At 47.1% G+C, this 7691-nt stretch overlaps 1 long non-coding RNA gene across 2 annotated transcripts; it reads right to left on the minus strand.

Annotated features, from left to right (window-relative positions):
* Positions 1–357: 357 nt before the first annotated feature.
* On the minus strand, positions 358–7371 carry LOC136794708 (uncharacterized). 2 transcript variants are annotated; one of them, XR_010841836.1, is made up of 3 exons: positions 7191–7371; positions 4405–4552; positions 358–2271 (listed from the first exon to the last, which is right to left on the minus strand). It is a non-coding gene; the product is annotated as an uncharacterized lncRNA (long non-coding RNA). The 2 variants fall into 2 exon arrangements; XR_010841835.1 differs by having other exon boundaries at positions 359–3320; positions 7191–7358.
* Between the last annotated feature and the right edge of the window lie 320 nt (positions 7372–7691).

The raw sequence follows: 7691 nt of genomic DNA on the forward strand, positions 1-7691 counted from the left end.
ATGCCCAGCAGGAGTCAAATATTAATTAACTGCTTCTTCCACTTGGACCCCCTCTTTGCAGGATTCATTCATGTTTGTCATGACAAACACTGCAGGAGCCAACCAACAAAACCCATCTCTTCAGAGGAAGAGATGGAGCCCAAAGTCACCAACAGAACAGACCCCTGGCTGGGCTGGACCTTGGGGAGTTTTCTCTTAAAACAAATGCGCCCTAATTTTCAGTCACGTGTATATGATACCAAGGAGGGGGGGTGGGATGAGGTGTTTGATTGCTTTTACCTCAAGTGCAAGTATTCGCAGGTACTTGGAGCTATCGAAAACTTGTACTCTTGAAAATAATAATCCCACAGAACATTTAAATAATAATCATGGTATTCAGGCACAAAGACATTTCAACAAATTCCAAAGTAAAACACATTCTCAACACAGTGAAATAAAAATTTTAAATTAATAGCTAGAGAGGGTTCTTTTAATCTAACTTGGTAGAAATTTGAAAACTCTTTTCCAAATAACTCTTGAGATAAAGAGGGAATTCAAAAGGAAATTATAGCCTACTTAGATGTTTCATACTATTTGGACATTAAATAAAATGAGAGCGTTGAATACTAAAACTTATAGGATGCAGCCAAAGCAATACTCAAAGGAAAATTCATATCCATAAATATACCTAAAGGATATTAAGTCCCTAAGAAAGAGATTCTTTTAACAGAAAGTTGGCTTACCCATCAAACAGCCCTCAGTAAGGGGAGAAACATCTATCTAGTTGTCTTGCCAAGGTTCCTTGAAGTTCATACCAAAAAAAGATTGCTAATACACAGTTTTCTTTCCCCAAACTCTCATTCTCCGAACTTGAGATATATGGTAATGAAATCACAGGAGTAGCAGAGATGCATAAATATACACTGGGTTTGCTATTTCCAGTAGACAGATAAAGAAAGCAAGATAGAGGAAGTCTGTAATGCCTACAGAGAATCCTCAGTCCCAGTTCTGTTCTCATTACTGGCTCCTTTACCTGAAAACTCCAGTTAAGCAGTGGATAGGGAGGCCAAAATTCTAGACTCTGGCTCTTCAGTTCATTAGCTGTGTGACCTTCATAGAATCACTTAACACTTATGGAGTAGTCAGCTTTTGCCATAATGATGCTGTTTAACAAACAACCTCAAACTCTCAGAGACCTCCTACACATTTATTCTCATTGGTCTGTAGGTTGACAGCAACTGGTTGATCTAGGCTGGACTCAACTAGGTAGTTCTGTTTCAGGCTGTAGGTCAGTTGAACTTGACTCCAGGCTGTGACTTGGGCTCAAGTGTGCCCCGTGTGTCTTCACATTATTTTGGTATCAGAATCCAAATGGGATATATTCTGCTGTGACAGGACACAAATATGCAAGACATAGGGCAGAAGCATGTGATGTCTCCTAAGGCTTCCTCTCAAGAGGCATCCTGTCTCTTCCACTAACAGTCTGTTGGCCAAAGTAAGTCACGTGGCCAATGCCAAAATCAGTGGGACAGGAAAATCTATTCTGCCTCAAGAAGAAGGGGAGTGAAGAATTGCTGAACAATAATCCAATCTATTCTACTTTCTGAGCCTCATCTTTCCTGTCTGTAAAATGCGGTTGACAGAAATTCCCACCTCATAGCCACAAAAGTCCTGAGCTTTGCTCTAACCTAACAGTACCCGAACCCTCCACTGGTTGACTTTGACTCGGGTCATGTCCCCCTGATGCCCAGGAGAGGGATGGGGTGGCCAGTCCTGGAGTCGGGGGGCGGCGCGGGGTGCGGGGGGGGGAGCCAGTGCCACTCAAACCCCAGGTCTGTTCCTGGATGGAGAAGAATTGAAACCTGTGTCAGGAACCTCACCGCAAAGCCCACTATCAGTGTTATACACTTGTCATCCATCAAATTTCCAAAACTGCTTAAGTCCCACTAAAATGGCCACTACAGGGATCACCTCCCTTTATCCAGGCCGCTCCGGAGCTGTCAGCAAGGCCGGCTGCCATCGCCAATTTCCCAGCTGCCTTTTCGTCTTCGTCAGTACCTCGAGTCCCTCTGGGCCAGGACTGGCCTGGTGAACAGCCTCATGCAGACCCCTGGAGACAGAGGGGCTCAAACAGACTCGTTTCAAGGTCCAGTCTCAGGATGATTCCCCAGTCAGTCCAGCCTCCTTTTCAAAGGAAGAAAGAAGAAGCCAAAGGCAGGAGAGTAGAGTTGTGAAGCATTTGGGTTCTGGAAAAGACTTGAGTTCAGACCCCATCTGTGCCACTTTCCGACTCTGTAAATTTAAGCAAATCAGGTGAGCTCTGTACACCTCAGTACCCTCATCTGGGAAATGGGCCTGATGACTACATCTCAGCTAGGCGTCTGCACAGAGTGGCGGAACATGGGATAGAACAGCACCAGGTTGGAACCCCAGCGCTTCCAGTGAGGGATTCTAGAAAAGCTTTGGCCTCTTCATCTGTAAATTGGGGATGATGCAACCAGCTACCTGACGGGGTGTTTGACAGTCCTGTGCTGTGAACCAGCGAGTGCTGTGCCTCAGATGTACTCAGTTGTCAATAAATGAAGGGTTCCATCCCTTCTCCATGACTCTGAAGGTACCAAATGGGCTGCCTTTAACAACATGGGAACAGAACTAGTCACTAAATGTGGGGTGATTCGGTGTGTTGCATGATGTGCCTTATAAATGTTAATTAGTCCAATGAGTAAAATATCCAGACGTTGTCAAATCTAAGATGTTATCAATGGTAAGACACAACACAATTTCAGAGGTATTAGATGGGGGCGGGGGGAAGGGCAGGGCGGGGAGTAGGTGCCTTAGAATACATTAAATTCAGTGTTTGCTACTACAGGTGAGAAATCAAGCCACGGTTCCAAAGAATTAAATGGTGTCTGATTTCATTACCTTGGAATAGCCTCATCTCCGAGTATATTGCATCCACTGGAGAATGACTGTCCTTTCCCACTCCCTAATCTCCTAAAAGGGTTTAGCACATAGCAGACACTCCACAAATATCTGTTGAAAGAGTGAATCAATCTCTCCCTCCAGTCATCAAAGAATCAAAGAACAAATCAGCAATGAATGACACTTGTTGGTAAAAAACTGTGTTCACCACTAAGAAAGGACAAGACTGGTTAAAACTTTTTTTTTTTTCAAAAGGGACTTCCATTCTAGACTGATGTTAAAAAATATTTTTGTCCATGGGCTTCCCTGGTGGCGCAGTGGTTGAGAGTCCGCCTGCCGATGCAGGGGATGTGGGTTCGTGCCCCGGTCCGGGAGGATCCCACGTGCCGTGGAGCGGCTGGGCCCGTGAGCCATGGCCGCTGAGCCTGCGCGTCCGGAGCCTGTGCGCCGCGACGGTGAGAGGCCCGCGTACCGCAAAAAAAAAAAAAAAAAAAAAAAAAAAAATTGTCCACATCTGATACATGGAAAGGTAAAATAGTTGTTCACCAATATCCTTTCGCACAGATAATGTTTGTTCATTGAACAGATAGAAATTGGGCATCTATTATTGGCTAGGGACTAAATAAGGTATCAAGCACAGAGAGTTGCTTGTGGACTCTGCCCACAGGGAGTTTACAGTCTAGGAGGGAAGACCCACAGACATGGTAAAAAAAATAAACTTTTCTTGGTAGCCATGTGATAAGAAGCCCTCCCTACCCTGTCCCCAGCTAAGAGCCTTTTAGTTTATTTTTGTGGTCCACACATTGGTGAAGCTCCGCTTTTGCTTTCTTCAAGGCCTGCATGTCAGTGACAAAGCTGTGTATTCACTGAACCGGGCCATCTACCTCCTGTGTGCAACTGAGGACTACACTTCCCAGCCTCCCTTGCAGGTAGGTGGTGCCATGTGACTCCATTCTGGCCAATGGGAGGGAAGAATGCAAATTTAGACTTCACCATAAGACATGCTGCAGCATCACCCACATACTGGTTCCCACCTCCCCTGTGTGCAAGGCTGAAAGCAAAAAAATATGGGATGGTGGAACTGACAATGGGAGGAGGCTGGAGGAAAGCTGTCTGATCCATTGGACTGAGAAAGAAAGAAAGAAACTTTTACTGGGTCAAGTTCCTAAGATTTCACGAATTATTTGTTACTGTAGCAGAGCATAGCCCAACTCACCCAGACCTTTATGAAAATCATTCCCACTTTCTAATGAATGAGAAATGAATGGGACTAATGATCTCCTCACTGCCAAGGAGGAAAACCAGGCACTGAGGAAAGACCCTGCTACGAAGAGGCAGCACAAAGGGGAGATGAGGCTCTAGGCTGGGGCCATTGCTGTCCCCAGAGGATCAGTGATGGGGCAAAGCCACCTCCCAACCCTGAGCAGTATGAACCAGCGAGATCAGGCTGAAAAGATGAACCAGAACAACGTCAAAGGTTCACAAGTTCACAAGGATATTCACCAGCCTCAGCTCTCAGAGTCCTGGAGACCACCTTCTTCTTCCTGCCATCTGCTTCCCCAGGTGTCAGGGTTAAAAGAGCCAGGTGCAGAGGCAGGCCAGTCTGTCTAGATTCCAGTCAGTTCACCTCTCTGAGCCTCAGCATCCTCGTCTGTGAAGTGGGCATGATAATAAAAGTACTTCAGTCATAGATTCTTCTTTTTTTTTTTCAATTATATATATATATATATATATATATATATATATACTTATTTTTAAACATCTTTACTGGAGTATAATTGCTTTACAATGGTGTGTTCGTTTCTGCTTTACAACAAAGTGAATCAGTTATACATATACATATGTTCCCATATCTCTTCCCTCTTGCGTCTCCCTCCCTCCCACCCTCCCTATCCCACCCCTCTAGGTGGTCACAAAGCACCGAGCCGATCTCCCTGTGCTATGCTGCTGCTTCCCACTAGCTATCTGTTTTACATTTGGTAGTGTCTATATGTCCATGCCACTCTCTCACTTCGTCACAGCTTACCCTTCCCCCTCCCCATATCCTCAAGTCCATTCTCTAGTAGGTCTGCGTCTCTATTCCCGTCTTACCCCTAGGTTCTTCATGACCTTTTTTTTTTCTCTTAGATTCCATATATGTGTGTTAGCATACGGTATTTGTTTTTCTCTTTCTGACTTACTTCACTCTGTATGACAGACTCTAGGTCCAAGTCATAGATTCTATCATGAGGATCCAACAAGATGATTCATGTCAAGAACTTGGTGGCTAATACACGGTAAGTGCTCAACAAATAGGCTAAGGGGAGAGCACTGGGAGCCACCACCAGGGACACAAGGCAGAGACCCACTTTGCTACATCCTGGGGTCAGTTCTGGGGAAAGGTTTTGACCCCCCAGCACAAACCACAAGGGTTCACTCTCCAACCTGTAAGTCTCTCTCCCCCTTCTCCCTCTTGGCCAGATTAATCCCAGCCCCTTTGAGGTCACAGGCTGGGCTCCTTCCCTCATTTCCACCCCTCCTGAGGCCAGAGCTGTGACTAGGTAACTCACTTAGCCTTGAGTGCGTGTGTGTGTGTGTGTGTGTGTGTGTGTGTGTGTGTGTGAGTGCACGTGTGTGTGAGTGTGTGATGGGGCAGGCAGTGTGGAGCCATGTGACTCCTGCCTCCCTCTCCACCACTCATTAGCGGGAGGACCTGCACAGATACTTCTTGCTTCTGCACCTCGGTTTCCTCATCTGTATGACAAACGTAATGATGGGGCCTGGGTCCCCCAGGAACTAGGTGGGTTTGCTTAGGACGTGGACGTCGAGGGCCCCCCCAGGTGCCCTTTCACCAGCACAAAGTCCCAAACTGAGATCCTGCTTAGCCCCACGTTTTAAACAATTTTTAAATAAAAAGGAACTCAGGAGATGAATTGAGGACAGATGATCGGTACTCACTGGGCTTTCTCTTTCTCACTCTACACACACACACACACACACACACACACACAGGCACACATACGCACACGTGCACACACATACACACGCGTGCACACATGCGCTTGAGAAATGGGTTTGTTTTTTGAGAAATGCTCTCAAAACAAAACCAAAAACTCTGCTTTGTTCCGTGTCAGCAGCATTAAAAATTCACCAGTTGTAGGGAGTAGGAGGGACAGGAGTACAGCCTGAGCTCAGAACAGATTGCTGGAGAGTTCGGGCCAGCAAAGCAGGGACTTGGGCCTGTGGAAGGCCGGGGGTGGGGGGCCAGGGGAGAGTTGGGAGCTTGGGACCCTCTCACCAGTGTGCCTTCGAGGCTGGTCACTCCCCTGCCACAAGTCCCCATCACAAAGCCCTGTTTACTTCTTTATCACCCTCATTGCAGTCTTGTTTATTTATCTGCTTACTTATTTCTTGCTTGCTTCCTGTCTGGTCTGGAATGTAAGTGAGGTCCTTGAGAGTGGCGTTGTCCTGGCTCCAGGAGCTGATGCAGAGCCTGGCACACAGTAAGCGCACAGTTCCTTGTGCAGAAACAAAAGGATGAAGTGAACACATGAGTAAAGGGATGAATGGACAAAAGACCAAGGATGAGGCACAGCTGGTCAAGAATAGATGAGACAGACTTTCTCTAGTTCAGATCAGAGTCTGGTACCCACGGACCAGCAGCAGCCACGAGATGTGTGGCCCCAGAACTTCAGTTCTCTGGGCCTCAGTTTCCTCAACTGTGAAATGGGGATTATTGTGCTACTCACTTCATTAGATTGTCATGAGGATTAATGAAAAAATCCATATCAAACATAGTTCTGTGCCTGGCACCATGGTCTATAGTTTTATTCCCTGAGTAGGGAGGTGGAGGTGGCAGGTGGCACATACGCCAGCTCCCACTACTCAAATGAAAAAAAACAAAACAACTCAGATTCAGTTCCTAAGATCCAAGGAGCTTCTCACTCCTTAGAAACTCCCAGCTGAGGCCGGTGAGGGGACAAAGGTCTGTACTAAGTGAGTTATATAAAAACAACTCTGAGCCAGGAACCTCTGAGCCATACACACACACACACACACACACACACACACACACACACACACACACACACCCAGGGCCGACCCAGGATTAACTCTGGCCTGCCCAGCATGCTCTGCTTCTGACAGGATTTTGAGAAAGGAAAAGAGAGGGGTAGGGGGGCAGTTTCCCGGTTCAGTACTCATCCCCTCAACTCTTCAAAGCACTTTCCGGTCAACTGATGCTCACAGTGCCTCCTGGAGGAAGGTGACACATGAGCAAACTGAGGCCCAAGAGAGGCGATGCGCATTACCTGAGGATAATAGGCCAATGTGGGGCTAGAACCCGTTTCTCCTGACCTCCAGACCCACTCTGTCTGCTGAACCAGCCCAGATGTCCAAAGCGCTGAACAGACACTCCATCCTCATCCCAGGGGCAGCTACCCAGCAGGTTTGCCGTAAAGGCTCCCAGCTGAGCCCTTGGCAGACATCACTAATCAACTGGAGCACACACCAAATCCCTTCCAACCCAGGGTTCCAGGCAGACACTACCAATCAATCAGGGTTGGCCTAGGAGATTAAAAGGATCCTCAGCCCTGCTCTGGCAGGGAGAGCTGCCTGGTGTTCTTAGCACAGCGCCTGGTGTTCTTAGCACAGCGCCTGCTCATTGGCCAGTATTTAGTCCATGGTTATTGAGTGAGTGAATGAATAAATGAATGAATGGGTGAGTGAACAAAGAAACGGGCACCCAGCCGGTGTCAGGTGCTTGGGCAGAGACCCCAGGTGAGAGATGACATCTGCCCTGTATGCACATT

This window comes from Kogia breviceps, chromosome 8, assembly GCF_026419965.1.
Source record: "Kogia breviceps isolate mKogBre1 chromosome 8, mKogBre1 haplotype 1, whole genome shotgun sequence".
Classification (NCBI taxonomy): Eukaryota; Metazoa; Chordata; class Mammalia; order Artiodactyla; family Physeteridae; genus Kogia; species Kogia breviceps.